Consider the following 17,456-nt stretch of genomic DNA (forward strand, 5'->3'; position numbering starts at 1 on the left):
TTTGTGTATACACAAAGAAAAACATGTGACCGTAGTAAATATAATCCATAAGCTGGCCAAAAAAAAAACAGGAGACGTCGACTATTGTAATCATGAACTCAGAGAATTAGAGTAGGTGAAGCTTTATCTGTCCCTATAAAAATTAAGAGGGGAATTCCTCAAGGCAGTATTATTGGACCCTTTATGTTTTCTTATATATATCAATGATATGTGTAAAGAAGTGGAATCAAAGATAAGGCTTTTCGCAGATGATGTTATTCTGTACAGAGTAATAAATAAGTTACAAGATAGTGAGCAACTGCAAAATGACCTCGATAATGTTGTGAGATGGACGGTAGGCAATGGTATGATGATAAACGGGGATAAATGTCAGGCTGTGAGTTTCACAAATAGGAAAAGTCCTCTCAGTTTTAATTACTGCGTTGATGGGGTGAAAGTTCCCTTTGGGGCTCATTGTAAATACCTAGGTATTAATATAAGGAAAGATCTTAATTGGGGTAATCACATAAATATGATTGTAAATAAAGGGTACAGATCTCTGCACATGGTTATGAGAGTATTTAGGGGTTGTAGTAAGGATGTAAAGGAGTGAGATTATTTGTCTCTGGTGAGACCCCAACTAGAGTATGGTTCCTGTGTATGGGACCCTTACCAGGATTACTTGATTCAGGAACTGGGAAAAATCCAAAGAAAAGCAGCTCGATTTGTTCTGGGCAATTTCCTACAAAAGAGTAGCGTTACAAAAATGTTGCAAAGTTTGGGCTGGGAAGACTTGGGAGAAAGGAGACGAGCTGCTCGACTAAGTGGTATGTTCCGAGCTGTCAGTAGAGAGATCGCGTGGGAGGACATCAGTAGACGAATAAGTTTGGATGGTGTCTTTAAAAGTAGGAAAGATCACAATATGAAGATAAAGTTGGAATTCAAGAGGACAAATTGGGGCAAATATTCGTTTATAGGAAGGGGAGTTAGGGATTGGAATAACTTACCAAGGGAGATGTTCAATAAATTTCCAATTTCTTTGAAATCATTTAAGAAAAGGCTAGGAAAACAACAGTAGGAAATCTACCACTGGGCGACTGCCCTAAATGCAGATCAGTAGTGATTGATTTTAATCATCAACATAAATACAAATGTGTCTTAATTAAATAATTGTGCTATTTCGAAAGTTTTAATTTAGTGTTTCTAATTTTACAATGTGCACCCAACATTATTTTATAGAAGTTCTCAAATGTTACTGTACCGGGCGGTACACCTCTACACCGTTTATTTAAAAGTTGCGCCAGTTGAAACTCCTCTTCTGGAGGAAGGTTGAACTTTATCTACTCTATTAATTCTCTACTTTCTCAGAAGATGTCACCACGTGGAAAATTTTGAGTTTTTGAACTGTGTCACTTTTGATGTGTTTTTGTTTCGCTTGAAGTAAGAAGTGTGAACTTTCTCTTCTAGAGGACACTACTGAAGATCAACAATAGCGCACCCTAGTGCGGAGTCAAAGAACTATTTTGTTGGAGAAAATTTTATTTCAAAAGTTTGTTTCTTGTTAAATTTCTTTCTGTTATTGTTTAAGTTGGCTGTATACCCCTCTTTTTCCCCTTGTTTTAGATTTATCCAATCCCGAATTTCTTTTAGTAATTTCTGACCAATCTGGTGTATCTTCCCCCAACTTGTATCTGTTGCGGGGTCCTATCCAATAAAAACATTGTGGGCGGGTGTTTTCATTCCCCTAACGCCTAGAAACTTCCGCGAGAGTATATAAACTGCTGATTTTAGGGTCTCCGGGCCACTTCTGTTCCATCTTTCAGTGTATTAAGTACATAGCAGGAGGCGGGAAGCGCCTCTTTCCTCGGCGGCGGTCAACAATAAGGTAATGGCCGATTAATAAATTTTTTTCTTTTCTTGCTCAGCAGTTTAACTTTCGGGGCGGGTTCTAAGCGTTCAACCATGTAACCTTTTCCTAAAATGTAAAAACAACTGGTATCTATTCTATTTTAAAACGACATATTGGGATAGAGAGTGCTTAACCCTCTCGAGCTCCCACTCACATCGTCTTGAGGTGAACTTATTCTCTCAACCAATTCTTCCGTAATGTAATGTAAATTGCTATTAAGTCACCTCTGTAGTATGGGATTAGCCCTTGTAATAACGGCCTAGTGCCAAAGTAGGTTTTAAAATCAAAGTGTATTAGGAGTGCAAGTTCGCCTCCTCTCAAATTGTTTTAGAGGTCATTCAATTAACCTGCTTTTCATTTAATAGACCTCAGTAGATTGGGTATTTTACCCCTGTGTTTATGTCCGTTGAGGACAACTTGAAGGTGGAGTTTGGTGTGGCCTAGGAGAGGCTTAAATTAAAGAGTGTGTGGCTCTTTTGGAAACGGAGTGTTGTATGCCTCGAGGAGGCTTTACTGTGTAATTTGGAGCAAGTGCTCCAGGGTTTGATTGGGGTCTTCTGCCCCTTTGTTAAAATTTGTATATCGGAAAGTTGGGCTAGTTGCTCAAAAATTGTGAACTCAGGGCTCGAAGCCCAAACTCTGTAATCCCTGTAATTGTACATTTCAAATTGTGTTTCGGCTACTAAGTACCTGTTCTTTGTTATTACTTAATATTGAAAAGGAAATATAACCTTGTTAACTTTTACATTAACTTTGATTCCGTAGTTTGAGACCCATTCACGCCCGCACCTTCTTACACCTCTACCTACCACCAAAACTCGGTAACAAGTGGTAGCAGAGCGTGGTTGAATGGGTCTCAATTTAGCCCCTTTTGACGGCTAAACATTGTTTGTTCCGAACTCTAACCATTTTCTCAGTTGCTGGAATTTTTTGATTTTTTTCAAGTTGTTCTGTCATCATGCCCGGCCCTCGCGATGTTCTCCTTCTTAACTATTTGCGCAAGGAGGAGTTGATCTATGAATTGACTATTAGAAATGTACAATCTGGAGGCACGGTTGCAGTAGACACTAACAAGCTTAGAGAGTCCCTTGATTTGCCCATTTCCATCCCCAATTTGGGAGAGAAAGAAATTGACGACTCTCTTTCCACGATCACGGAGAATATTACTGGGCTAGCTTCTGTAGTTAGTTTTTTTGATGAAAATGATCCGTCTCCAAATCAAATTAAGCGTGTGCAAGGCAGGCTATATCATTTTTCGAATAGGGTTAACGATCTGTTGTCTCTAAAACTGAATGACGTTCAGAGGAAGGAAGCTAGTACGCTCCTGGAAAATATTTCCGAGTTATCTAGTAAAGTCACTCAATTGTTAACTGGGGAAGTTCCTCCCAAATCTGATCAACCCACCATAGTGAATCCAGGTAGTGAGGAAGCGCCTCCCAAGGGAGAAGTTAATAGGATAACCGTTGCTGCTCAAACTATCCCTGCCCCATTGGACAACGAATCTGAACGTCGTGCATCATTGAGTAACATCCGTTCTGAATTGACTTCCTTGCCATTGAAACCTTTACCTACTATGTCACCCGGATTTAGTAGCTTGCCTCATCCATTGGCAATGTTGCTCAGAGGTATATCCAAGTTTTCTGTTAATACCACCAGTGACGTAATTTCATTTTTAAGATTTCTAGTGGAATTTCAGGATCATGCCCTGGTTTTTTCTCTGTCTCCATGTCAAATCTTGCAAATTATCTATCCGTATGCTATTGGTATTCTCTCCGACAAAATAGTAAGAGCCATAGCTGAACAGTCATCTATTGAAGATTTTCATGCACACTTGCTTGCAAACTTTATTCCCGCCCGCGCGAGGTCATCTCTGATTCAAAAGTACTATTATCGAGTACAGAGGTTGGATGAAAACTTGGCTGATTTCATACAAGACATTAAGTTTTATACCAGGGTGTTTGCTCTTCACTTCCCTGAGGATCAAATTGTACAAGCTATTGTGGAAGGCATTTCACCATCGTATAGGTCATACTTGTGTTTTGCGGCGTGCCCGCAAACTTTCTCTGAACTTGAAGCGTTGGCCGTCTCAGCGGAAGGAGTTAGATACGCCGATTCTTTGCGTGTAGCGAAAGAACCCCCGCCTTCCTTTAGTAACACTCGGCCTCCACCTCGCCGACCAGTCACGCCCCGTAAATGTTATGCTTGCGGGTCGCCTGACCATCTTCGCAATAAATGTCCATTAGTCAAAAGTAGTAGGGCAAATAATGGAGCTGGTTCAGCACAAGGCTGTTTTAAATGTGGGGCCTTCTCACATATCGCCAAGAATTGCCCAAACTCAAATAGCACCCCCTCCTGCTCAACTTCTGGTGCAAATTCCACCTATGCCAATAATAAAAAGTGACTAGTGGCTTCGGCTGAGTCGACTAATCAATCTTCCCGAGACTCAGCCCCTAGTAAACAGATTGTAAATGCAGAGAACGATCAGCCTTCAAGTTCATCTTTTGAATGCCCTAAAGAATGTCTTAGGATTGCGGCGGATACCCCCGCACCTGTTCCTTTTCTTAAGATTGAGGTAAATAACGAGCCTATAACAGCTCTCTTAGATTCAGGTAGTGTTTGTTCGATTATTGCGGCTGAATGGTATTCTAAATTGAAACCGGTTTGTAAACTTCCTGACTATGTCTCTTCTCCTGTTCAATACGTTTCGGCTAATTCATCTCCATTAGAAATTCTAGGTTCCTTACTGGTCAAAATTCGTGTTTTTAAGTTTACATGGAAAGTTAAATTGTTTGTGGCCAAGCAATTGTCTTGCCCCATTATATTGGGAGCTGACTTTATTTCTCACACTGGTCTTGTGCTCGATCTGCAGTCTAGGTCGTGCACATTCAAATTTGCTTCTAGTTGTAAAATTCCACTATTAAAGTGTAATTCTGTGTCATGTGCTTCTATTTCGCCTACCCAGGATGAGATGTTGTTAGACCTTAGACATCTACCTGAGGAGCAGGCTGATAGTATTCGCAAACTGTGTCAGTCGTTTCCCGAGGTGTTCTCTGATACTCTTGGTGTCACTGACCTTATTGAATACAAAATTGAGGTTACGGATTCGATTCCTGTCCGTTTTCCACCGTATAGGCTATCTCCACCTAAAATGAAGGCTCTGAAGGAAATCATCGATCAGATGTTGAAGGACGGTATTATTAGGCCCTCTAAGTCAGCGTATTCTTCGCCTATTTTTCTAGTACCGAAACCTCAAGGAGGTTTCAGGCCTGTCATTGATTACAGGGCTCTCAATCGGAAGGTGGTGTTACAATCTGTGCCCCTTCCCGACCTTCATTCTTGTTTTTCATGGTTTCGTAAGGCCAAGTTCTTCACCATCTTGGACTTAAATCAGGCCTATAATCAAATTCCCCTTGCCGAAGAGTCTAAACACCTTACAGCGTTTGCCACGGACTGGAATTTATACGAATACAACCGCGTGCCTTTCGGGCTCCCCACGGGGGCAGCTGTGCTCACTAGGCTACTAGATAGGGTCTTCTCCGACATCAAATTCGAGTACTTATATCACTACTTAGATGATGTCGTAGTATTTTCAGAGACTTTTGAAGAACACCTAGATCATCTGCGAGAAGTTCTCGATCGCCTTCGTAAGGCTGGGTTAACTGTTAAGTTGTCCAAGGTTGCCTTCGCTAAGCCCTCTATGTCTTTCCTAGGGCATATTGTGTCACCCGATGGTGTAGCAGTTGATCATTCTAGAACACAGGCCATCCGTGATTTTAAACCTCCCAAGGACATTAAAGGTATCGCCAGGTTCATTGGTATGGTGAATTTCTTCAGAAAGTTCATTCCTAACTTTGCTAATAGAGCGGCGCCCTTAAACCTTCTTCGTAGGAAAGGCATCAAATTCGAGTGGGGACCTTCTCAACAAGCCGCTTTTGAAGACCTTAAATTAGCTCTTTGTAATGCCCCTGTACTTGCTATGCCTGATTTCTCGAAGAAATACATCGTCCAAACCGACGCGTCGTCGTCAGCAGTAGCTGCAGTCCTTCTTCAAGAGACTGAACTAGGGAGGCGACCCATCGCCTATGCGTCTAGGACATTGTCGGCTCAAGAAGCCAAGTATTCCATCTATGAGCTCGAAGGTTTGGCAGTCTTATTTGCCTTAGAAAAGTTCCGTCTCTATCTGGAACACGTTAAATTCGACCTCGAGACAGATAATCAAGCCTTAAGCTGGGTCTTAGGTAGGCCGCGTCGTACTGGTCGTATAGCCCGCCGGGCTATTCGTATTTCCGCCTTCCAGTTTGATGTTAGACATATCAGAGGTACCGAAAATGTTGTTGCTGATGGACTCAGCCGTATGTTTCATAACGACGTAGAGACCCACGAACCGGTCGACAGTTCATCACCTTCCGAGTCCATACTATCTGGTGTTAATGCCATCTTAACAGATGCTCCCATGCTTTTTAGGGATATTGAGAAATACCAACGTGAAGATCCGACGCTGGCTCCGATAATGGAAACCCTTTCTTCTGGGGAACATGCTGTCCCTTATGTTCTGAGGAATGGTGTTCTATGTTGCCCTTCGAGGCATGATAAGTTGATGAAAGTTGTTGTTCCAGCGGTTCTTGTACCTATGATCTTCAAATACTATCATGAGACCCCATTGGGGGGGCATCTTGGAATCTTTAAGACTCGTGAAAAGATTCGTGAAATGTTCATATGGAAAGGTATGGACGGTGAAATTCGGGAACTTGTAAAAGCTTGTAAATCTTGTTTGATCAGTAAACCCACCATGTCCACTAAAGTAGGCCTTTTGTCTTCTCATCAAGCGTCGCGCCCCATGGAACGCCTGTATATTGATTATGTAGGACCCTTCCCACAGTCGAAGGGAAATGCCAACAAATTCATCTTTGTATGTGTAGATGGTTTTACCAGATTTTCTTGGTTATTTCCGACTAAGCTGGCTACCGCTCAGTCCACCATTACCTGTCTAAATTCTATTTTTGCTTCTTTTGGTCCGTGCCAATATATTGTATCTGATAATGCTAAGGCGTTCACATCAAATCTTTTTCGTAAATTCTGTTTTGACTTGTCCATCTCTCATGTAACCACTTCTGCTTATTACCCTCAACCATCTCTGGCTGAACGGGTTAATCGTAATCTCAGGTCCGCACTTATCGCCTATCATCATGAAGATCCTTCCAGGTGGGACACGTCCCTGCATTGGATAGCTTTTGCTTTGAATTCGGCGGTTCATGAATCTCACAAGTTCACTCCAGCTTCTTTAATGTTCAAGTTTGTTCCCAACTCGCCGCTCTCTAACCTCTGGTCTCTGAATGACATTCTACCCGAGATAATAGATCCGGACAACATTAAAGATCTTTGGAAGAAGGCTAAAGCCAATCTTAAAGTGTCTCATGAAAAGGTTAGGGAAAGGTATGATCGTGGACGGAGACCAACCCCTTTGAAGGTAGGTGACCAGGTTATGGTCAAAAATTTTGTTCCCGCGGGCAAGCTTGCCCCCAGATTTCATGGGCCTGGTATCATTCTCGATTTTCTTACGCCGGTTACCTTATTGCTAAGTAATCCAGCCACCGAGAGGATATTTAGAGTTCACCTGTCCCAGGTGAAACCGGTAGAATTTCTGTGTTAACTTGCTTCATATCATTTTGAAAGGATATGAAGGTTATATTTTTTTTTTTGAGTTTCACTTTTAAGGCATTCTGCCCCTTCTGTAATATTTTGGTTTTAGATGTAAGCCTTGTGTAAAATCTGCCCCGACCCGTTAAACTGCCACCCTGTTCTTGCCACGGCCATTACCACGCTCCCGTCTCCTGCTCCACCTTACACTGTGGCTTCATAATAGTAAATGCCATGGATATCTACACGCCGCTGGCCCCTCAACCTCTCCACAAGCCTGTACCCTCAAAGAAGATGATAGTCCAACACAATTCTGCCGCCTAGCTTTAATGTTTCAGCGCCCCCGCAGCCGCGCAGCGCCGTGCAGCGACTGGGGAGGGGGATGGGCCCCCTCCTCTCCAGCGAGGACGACATGTGCACGGCGAGCCGGAACTCTCCTCCCGGCCAAGGCTGATGTGCGGCGCACGACCTGCTACTGGCCCGCAGCCTGTATATGTTCACCGCGGGCGCGGCGTGCTTCAACACCTCTGCTCCCCTCATAGTGCGGGCGAGCGGTATCTCAGGGTACTTGAGGGGTCCGAGCGGCCTCCTTTTGGACGCAAGCTGCAACGGCCGGTCCGGCCATCCAACTTCATCAACATCAACTACATGGACAGTTACTATAAGAGATAACTACATTTGGGAATTCAACAGCAATATTTGGTGGACCGTGCAAAAAATTTTTCTTCACTTCTAAGTATTAAAAGTTTATCTTCAGAAATTCAAATTCTACAACTTAAAGACTTTCATTCACCTGCAACAACAACATTTTGAAACTGAATTAAGAAATCTTGTAAATGCTTCTGCTATCTATCTTCGTATCAACATCATTACTTGGACTTTGTTTCAAACTGATTTCATGTGTCACCCCTGGAGGAACTTTTGGGGGGGGGAGGTCTGTACCGGGCGGTACACCTCTACACCGTTTATTTAAAAGTTGCGCCAGTTGAAACTCCTCTTCTGGAGGAAGGTTGAACTTTATCTACTCTATTAATTCTCTACTTTCTCAGAAGATGTCACCACGTGGAAAATTTTGAGTTTTTGAACTGTGTCACTTTTGATGTGTTTTTGTTTCGCTTGAAGTAAGAAGTGTGAACTTTCTCTTCTAGAGGACACTACTGAAGATCAACAATAGCGCACCCTAGTGCGGAGTCAAAGAACTATTTTGTTGGAGAAAATTTTATTTCAAAAGTTTGTTTCTTGTTAAATTTCTTTCTGTTATTGTTTAAGTTGGCTGTATACCCCTCTTTTTCCCCTTGTTTTAGATTTATCCAATCCCGAATTTCTTTTAGTAATTTCTGACCAATCTGGTGTATCTTCCCCCAACTTGTATCTGTTGCGGGGTCCTATCCAATAAAAACATTGTGGGCGGGTGTTTTCATTCCCCTAACGCCTAGAAACTTCCGCGAGAGTATATAAACTGCTGATTTTAGGGTCTCCGGGCCACTTCTGTTCCATCTTTCAGTGTATTAAGTACATAGCAGGAGGCGGGAAGCGCCTCTTTCCTCGGCGGCGGTCAACAATAAGGTAATGGCCGATTAATAAATTTTTTTCTTTTCTTGCTCAGCAGTTTAACTTTCGGGGCGGGTTCTAAGCGTTCAACCATGTAACCTTTTCCTAAAATGTAAAAACAACTGGTATCTATTCTATTTTAAAACGACATATTGGGATAGAGAGTGCTTAACCCTCTCGAGCTCCCACTCACATCGTCTTGAGGTGAACTTATTCTCTCAACCAATTCTTCCGTAATGTAATGTAAATTGCTATTAAGTCACCTCTGTAGTATGGGATTAGCCCTTGTAATAACGGCCTAGTGCCAAAGTAGGTTTTAAAATCAAAGTGTATTAGGAGTGCAAGTTCGCCTCCTCTCAAATTGTTTTAGAGGTCATTCAATTAACCTGCTTTTCATTTAATAGACCTCAGTAGATTGGGTATTTTACCCCTGTGTTTATGTCCGTTGAGGACAACTTGAAGGTGGAGTTTGGTGTGGCCTAGGAGAGGCTTAAATTAAAGAGTGTGTGGCTCTTTTGGAAACGGAGTGTTGTATGCCTCGAGGAGGCTTTACTGTGTAATTTGGAGCAAGTGCTCCAGGGTTTGATTGGGGTCTTCTGCCCCTTTGTTAAAATTTGTATATCGGAAAGTTGGGCTAGTTGCTCAAAAATTGTGAACTCAGGGCTCGAAGCCCAAACTCTGTAATCCCTGTAATTGTACATTTCAAATTGTGTTTCGGCTACTAAGTACCTGTTCTTTGTTATTACTTAATATTGAAAAGGAAATATAACCTTGTTAACTTTTACATTAACTTTGATTCCGTAGTTTGAGACCCATTCACGCCCGCACCTTCTTACACCTCTACCTACCACCAAAACTCGGTAACAGTTACTATTTAATATCCCCCCCGAAAATAATTTCTACATACGCCCCTGGATATCACTGAACTTAAATACCAAGTTAGAGGAAATTCTGTTAAGCCACTTTCCCGTGATGTCCGCGGCTGTGAGCTTGCATCCGGGAGATAGTGGGTTCGAACCCCACTGTCGGCAGCCCTGAAGATGGGCTTCTGTGGTTTTCCATTTTTACACCAGGCAAATGCTGGGGCTGTACCTTAATTAAGGCCACGGCAGCTTCCTACCCACTCCTAGGCCTTCCCTATCCCATCGTCGCCATAGGACCTATCTGCGTCGGTGCGACGTAAAAAAAGTAGAAAAAAATATCTTCATTTACATGGTTGCCACAATTAATCACAAGTTCTAAACATCAACATTTCGGGGGTGGGGGGTGATTATCCCCCAAATCTCCCCCTCTGCGTGCGCCCCTGGTACAGACAGCCTCAGCAGTTGCTTGGTGTGGAAACCGGGGAACCATTCAGGGGTGCGAGTCAAATCGCGCGGTCTCAGGCTGGTGTGGATCGTTCCGTCCCATCTAGCTTCCACGTGGTAGAGCATGATTCATCACTCTCCACTGACCAGTAACAGCGCTGCTTACAGGCGTTCACCGGGTTTCTGAGCCTTGAACTCCAGTCTTATTATCTCCCGGCGCACAGTCAGAGTGCTAACTGCACAATTAGTGTCGGGCGTGATGGCAGGTCTAGATAATGGTATCTAAAATAGTTGAAAGATAAAGAAAAAATCTTACATTAAACTTAAATGCTATTTAAATTAATGATTATATCAAACCAAAATGAACTCATGAAAATAAATGTGAACTCAGGATCACATTTTGCAATGGTACACACGTATCAAAAGATCTAGATATCACTCTTCCTGAGTTTATAGCCCCACGGGCTCTTAACCTCGGAGCGTGGGTTGTCGACCACGGGGCGCTTAGATGAGACGAGGCCTAGGGAGCCTTTCACTGTCACCCCCATCACAGCGCTTGTCTTTCTTTCGCCGAAACCTTCATTTTTCCAAGTTGAGGTTCCCTGCCATTTTTTCTCTCTGAAAAAATGAAATGTATGGCTTTTAGTGCTGGGAGTGTCAGAGAACACGTTCGGCTCGCCAGGTGCAGGTTTTTGATTTGATTCCCGTAGGCGACCTGCGCGATGTAATGATGAAATGATGAAGACGACACATTCACTCAGCCCCCTTATCAGCGAAATTAATCAATTATTGTTCAAATTCACGACTCTGCCGGGAAACGAACCCGGGACCCCTGTGACCAAATGCTAGCACGCTAACCGTTTAGCCATGGAGCCGGATTCCCTCTGATTAGTGTTAATAGAGGATGATTGTTCAGTTGTACTTCGTCTTAAAACAATAATCACCACCACCACATCTCCCTGTTAACGAATTCATGTTCAAGAATTCCTGACCATCGTTCCTGCGCGAGCAGTGCCGCGTATCCCACAATGCTCTTCCTCCCCATTATGTTATGAAACTTAAATACGTTATACTGCAGGAGTGCGTAAATACGTCATGCCCGCTCACTTTCCTCCAGTACGCTACGGTAAGATACATTTTCCTTTGTACACAACGAAACTTGTTCTAATGGACTGCATATCCGTAGCAGTGGCGGTTCGTGACATTTTACTCTGATGATGATGATGATGCTTGTTGTTTTAAGGGGCCTAACATCGAAGGTCATCGGCCCCTAATGGTACGAAATGAAAGAACAAAAATTGCAAAGGCATCCACTGACCAAAATAAAAATAAAATATGGCATGAAGAATGAATGGATGGACAGGAACTCAACAAAACACAAAACAAACAAACAAAAGCCAGTGGATCGGACTCAATACAGATCGAAAATAACATTATTACCGACCAAGGAACCACTTATAAAGCACAATGATGCTTGGTGTCTAAAGGGGGTGCAAAATCCACGTCTAATGGTACATGTCGCGAGTAAAATAGAACCATGGTATGTGTCATGTTGGAGTATTAATCAGAAGTAGCGAAGACTCACGGTGTTCCACAAAAGATGGTACTACTCACAAGTATTGCAATACCTACAAGTAACGCAGACCTATAATGTGTCTCACACAATGGCCCAACTCACAGTCAACGCAAACCGAGAAGGTTCCCCACCTAGGTGTACTAATCACGGGCGTCGGTATTCCCGTGGTGTTCCTCACATAGTGGGTACTAATCACAGGCAACGCAGACCCACGGTGCTGCTCATATAGTGGTACAACTCACAGGCTACGCCCAGACCCGCGGTGTTGCACACATGGGTACGACGCACGGGTACTGGAATCCACCAGGCCAGGCTTTAACTGCTACTAATCACAAACCTATTTCGTACCGAATTTAGTGGTACTACTCGCAAGTACAGGCAACCTATGGTGTTCCCCGCGTGATGGTACGATTCAAAATTAGTTTCATGGTTCTAATTCAGTCAGCCCTTGGTCGCCCCTTTTAGTCACCTCGTACGACAGGCAGGGGATACCGCGGGTGTATTCTACATGTGCGTCCCCCACCCGCAGGGGGTAGTGTGTTTGGTCCGCGAGAGGTATTTTATTTCCCTCAAGTCCGCCGGCAAGCCGGTTAGGACCCCCCTATCCGCCACCTGGGACGCGCCACATTTTACTCTGGCAGGGCTGTGCCGCCATCCCTTCTCCTTCCCTAATCGGTCCAGTTTTCATTGACCAGCACCACGATACTTTAGATGAATAATAATAATAATAATAATAATAATAATAATAATAATAATAATAATAATAATAATAATAATAATAATACGATGACACTGGCTGAATAGAAATCTGCTTGTACTACAACATTAATTAATAATTAATTACACTACAATGGCATTTATGCACACACATTAATTAACAAGCTAACAGCTAATGCAATCCCGACTATTATGACACTGCACTGTTTCACTGATCACAATCACAATTGATAATAACAACATTCATGAAAACAAATAAACAGTGCACTCCCGAATTTCTATCTCCTTGCTCAAATTTAAAGCATCACAACGTATTTAACAAATTGACCACCCTAATTGTGCAGTCACGTTACGGATATATTTTGAATCTTTATTTTAGCTTATTTATAGAACTGGATTATTTAAGCAGTCAGTATAATAGAATTCATTGTTTTGTAATTGTAAAATGTTTTGGAATTAATCTTGAACAAAACTTAATATACGATGTGGAGGAAAAAGCCTAGGTACATTTTAAAGTGGTTGGCAATGTTTCTGAGGGCTCCGCCGTCCAGCGCTTACACCCGCCTGCACTCTTCTTACCTCTGACAAGCCCATATCGTTCTTCCAGATTTCTTTCTCCCACACTCCGCACACATGGGGCCTACTGAGGGCTCTGCCGGACAGATCATAACCGCCTACACTCGTCTTACCTCTGACAAGCCAACATCGTCCTTCCAGGCTCCTCCCGCACCCCGTACACTAGCAAAGTCAGGGGACCTACTCAGGGCTCTGCTGCCACAGTCCGAGCGCCTTACGACTAAAGAGAATTTTTTTTTTTTTTTTTTTTTTTTTTTTTTTTTTGCAATTGACGTTACGTCGCACCGACACAGATAGGTCTTAGGGCTACGAAGGGATAGGAAAGGCCTAAGACTGGGAAGGAAGCGGCCGTGGCCTTAATTAAGGTACATACCCAGCCTTCGCCTGGTGTGAAAATAGGGAAACCACGGAAAACCAACGTCAGGACTGCCGACAGTGAGGTTCGAACCCACTATCTCCCGGATGCAAGTTCACAGCCGCACGCTCCTAACCGCACGGCCAACTCGCCCGGTAAAAGAGAAAACATCGTGCTTACTGGACAGTAGCCACGCTCTGAAAGCTTTTGCCATTTATTTGAAAATAGAAAAGATAAATGCTTACAGCCGAAATAATAAAGATAACATTGTGTAACTGAATATCACACCACATAAGTTCGACTTCGCTACATTTGTCCATCTCTTTATGTAATCATTTACAGAGTGAACTAACGTTAAATGTTTTTGAAAAGGCGGCGGGGCGGCGCCCAAAAGCCCTTCATGCACGAACCACCACTGATCCATAGGTCTATGTGGCTGGGTGGCATGACAAGGAAAATAATTCAAACATTTTCCTAAATAAATTTCCAGCACATTCCGTACTAGAAAAAGGTAAAATATGTCGAGCAAACGGAAGTTCAACATTTGTAACTTTGCCTTTGCAATAGCTGTTGCGCTATCGGCAGGTAAAAATGACTTGGAAATGATTGAATTTTACACTTTACACACTTGCTTATGTTTACAGATATCCTCACAACGCTGATTTTCATCTACTCCTAATCTACACAGCACATTCGCACATTTCGCATAGTCTGTTCCTACTCCCGATTGTCCCTGAATAAAGCTAACTCGACGAGACAAGATCCCAACCCTCAGCCTCGTTTCTTCAGGTGTACGTCCCGTATCACTTTTGCTTTTGCTCACAATTTTTTTTTTTTTTTTTTTTTTTTACAAGTTGCTTTACGTCGCACGGCCGTGGCATTAATTAAGGGTCAGCCCCAGCATTTGCCTGGTGTCAAAATTGGAAACCACGGAAAACCATCTTCAGGGCTGCCGACAGTGGGGTTCGAACCCACTATCTCCTGTATGGCTTTTAGTGCCGGCAGTGTCCGAAGAAGTGTTCATCTCGCCTGGCGCAGGTCTTTCTATTTGACACCTGTGGGTGACCTGCGAGTCTGGGTGTTAGGTGATAAAGATGATAGTGAGTGATAATGAGGTAGGGACAGGGTGAAACCTGGCGTCGGCACGTAGCCTGCTCCTGTCAAATAACACCAAGGGATCTGCTCAAAGCTTTATGTCCCCATCCGACGGACGAATCCCCATCAACAGAGTCATATACCCTCATTCCCTATGAACACTGCGGAGAAGTTTGGAATTAAATCCAGGCTTTTGGCACACAATCTAGTGATTAGTAATTGTATCCCGCCACCTCTCCGACCAACGGAACTCGAACCGGCTAACATTGGTGTCAGACCATACTAATCATGGCCACCAGGCTGGCTGAAGTTATGGTAATATAATACTATATAAATTACCGTACCAAGGAATATTTCGGAGGGAGTCAGGATTTTTTTGAAAGGGTCTTCCGAAAACAGAAACTATACTAACAAATACTTCTTACTTTCAAATAGATTTTACATAAAGAATACTTTGAAATCGTTTTGGAACAGTACCTTTTACAATTCAACGGATGAAGTAAAACGGTAAATTAGCAGCGGTCTGGTGGGGAGAACACGCTTTAATACGTGCGTGCAGTGCGACACAAACATGTCTGTCTTTTGTTTAAAAATGGAGGTAACGATATGTTCCATTGTAAGTATTAAACACATTTAGAGGTTTGATTCATTTAAAAAAATATATTCCAGCGGCTAGTTAACATGAAAATATTTCTATATGTTTGTTGAAATTTATTTTTATGATGCAAAATGCATTAAGAACATAATAAACAAGCAATCCGTATATTTCAACAAAATTAACATTTCCATTTATGTTTTCGGTAAATTTGTCAACTATATTTATTGAGTACCATTTAAAGACGACAGAGATTTTATAGGTTAAATTCAATTGTTTTGAATTCAATTGTTTATTTTGTAAATGCTCGTTTTTATAGAAACCGGCACTTCTAATTTATTGTAGGCTATTCCAAACCCGTATATGGTGTTTAAATTTTCTCAAGTTCACTTTTATTTCGAAGGGAGTTTGAACCCCACAAACCTCCCCAATGGGTACGGCCTTGATAGATAGCAATCCTTACAATTATACCAAATTCTCTCAAACTGTCTCAAGCACGCTGAAGCATAAATTAAAAGTAGGGTTAAGAACAAAGATGAAAATCGCAGAACACACGCGCGTTGCTGTTCAGTGGCACACTCTAGCGGTGGCGATAATCACTACTTGATCGACAGCCAACTGAACCGTTGCTTACAAGATTCATAACTTCATAAGGTCGGGAAATACAGTACACTAGACTCGGCCTCGAGATATTTCCGACAAGCGCCGTTAGAGTTCTCTTTACTAAGCTGTCTCACCCATTGTAAACACGTTCGAGTACGAAAAGCTATAAAAATTCATTAAAACTAGTAATTTCAGAAGACACCAAACAGATATGAGATAAAACAAACAGACTAAGAGCAGTTGTATGACTTACTTTCTACAACGTATTCCTTACACTTTGCGTAAACAAACTCAGTAAGGCACGAAAGAAACAGAGAAGTCTGTTAGCGAGTTTGTCACTTCTTCCCGTTTTCTCTAATTATGCCTCAGTGTATCCGATAAACTGATCGAGATTGCAGTCATAAATAACTTTGGGTTTAATTGCCATCTTATAAATCTTTTCCTCCACACATCTGATGCTGTGACACTCGTAGGCCTATTGAAGACGCTGTTTGGAGAGCGATGTTACACCCGTTACACCCGTTTCCTATGTAATTTTTCAGCATCATCTGAGTGGTACAGTTAGGCAGTGCAAAGATCTCAAATCTGTAGTCGGTAGGTGCTTTCCTATGCCAGAGGACGCAAATTTTTAGCGTCGTCTCTCCGTATTTCACTTTTACTTCCCGTAAGATTAAATTTATTCTAACAGGAATAAAGCTCCTAAATGATCATTTGTACCGTTATTTTCAATTTGGTTTACCTTAAATCATTTTTCTGATTTCATTACCGTACCTTATTTCTCAATATAAAGACTGTTTTCCGTAATCTGGCATTTGAAATCTCATCAATATACCGGTACGGTATATTTAGATTTAACATAGATTCTCGTAGCCTTTCCTTGACATAGAAACGAGACTTGTAGGAACTTCTTTTTTGTTTTCGGCTGTCGAAGAACAGTTATATGCTGAAAATATGGTATGTTCATCGTTATCTGAATCAGAAATTTTACTAAATTTTCATGGCAATACGTCATTTCGGGGAGCTGGAGCCTTCCGGCGTTTGACACTTTTCTGCTGTGAACAGGATATACACTTAAAAAAAGGAACTTCGTTGGGGATAATTCGCTTGATTGATATGCTTACACTGAAATCTGATGTATTAAAATGCAAGTTCCATACTCGTGCCCCGAAATAGCTTGCCTGCATTTCTCTCTCAAAGAGCACTCCGAAGGAAAATTATGGAACGCCACATTTTCTTACTTTTTAGTGGTATCCGAAGTATATAAAGGTACACAACAGTGTACCATGCTTTTCAACCTCACGGACACTCACCGACAGAAACAATACTCACAATAAATTGCATAAAATCAACACATCACAATTACTGCGTACAGTACATCACAATGTTAAAGTCCGTCAAGGGCAGAACAGAAACCTGACATCTAGCGGCCAAACCGTGAACACGGTCAGGCCGTCTTTTCACCGGCAAATTAGTAGCTATGTCCCGGCCTTGTATGTCTCGTAGGCAACGACTGAACACACGTGTCGACTGTTATTCTAAAACGACTTTGGTGCCAA

The sequence above is a fragment of the Anabrus simplex genome, chromosome 4, assembly GCF_040414725.1.
Source record: "Anabrus simplex isolate iqAnaSimp1 chromosome 4, ASM4041472v1, whole genome shotgun sequence".
NCBI lineage: Eukaryota > Metazoa > Arthropoda > Insecta > Orthoptera > Tettigoniidae > Anabrus > Anabrus simplex.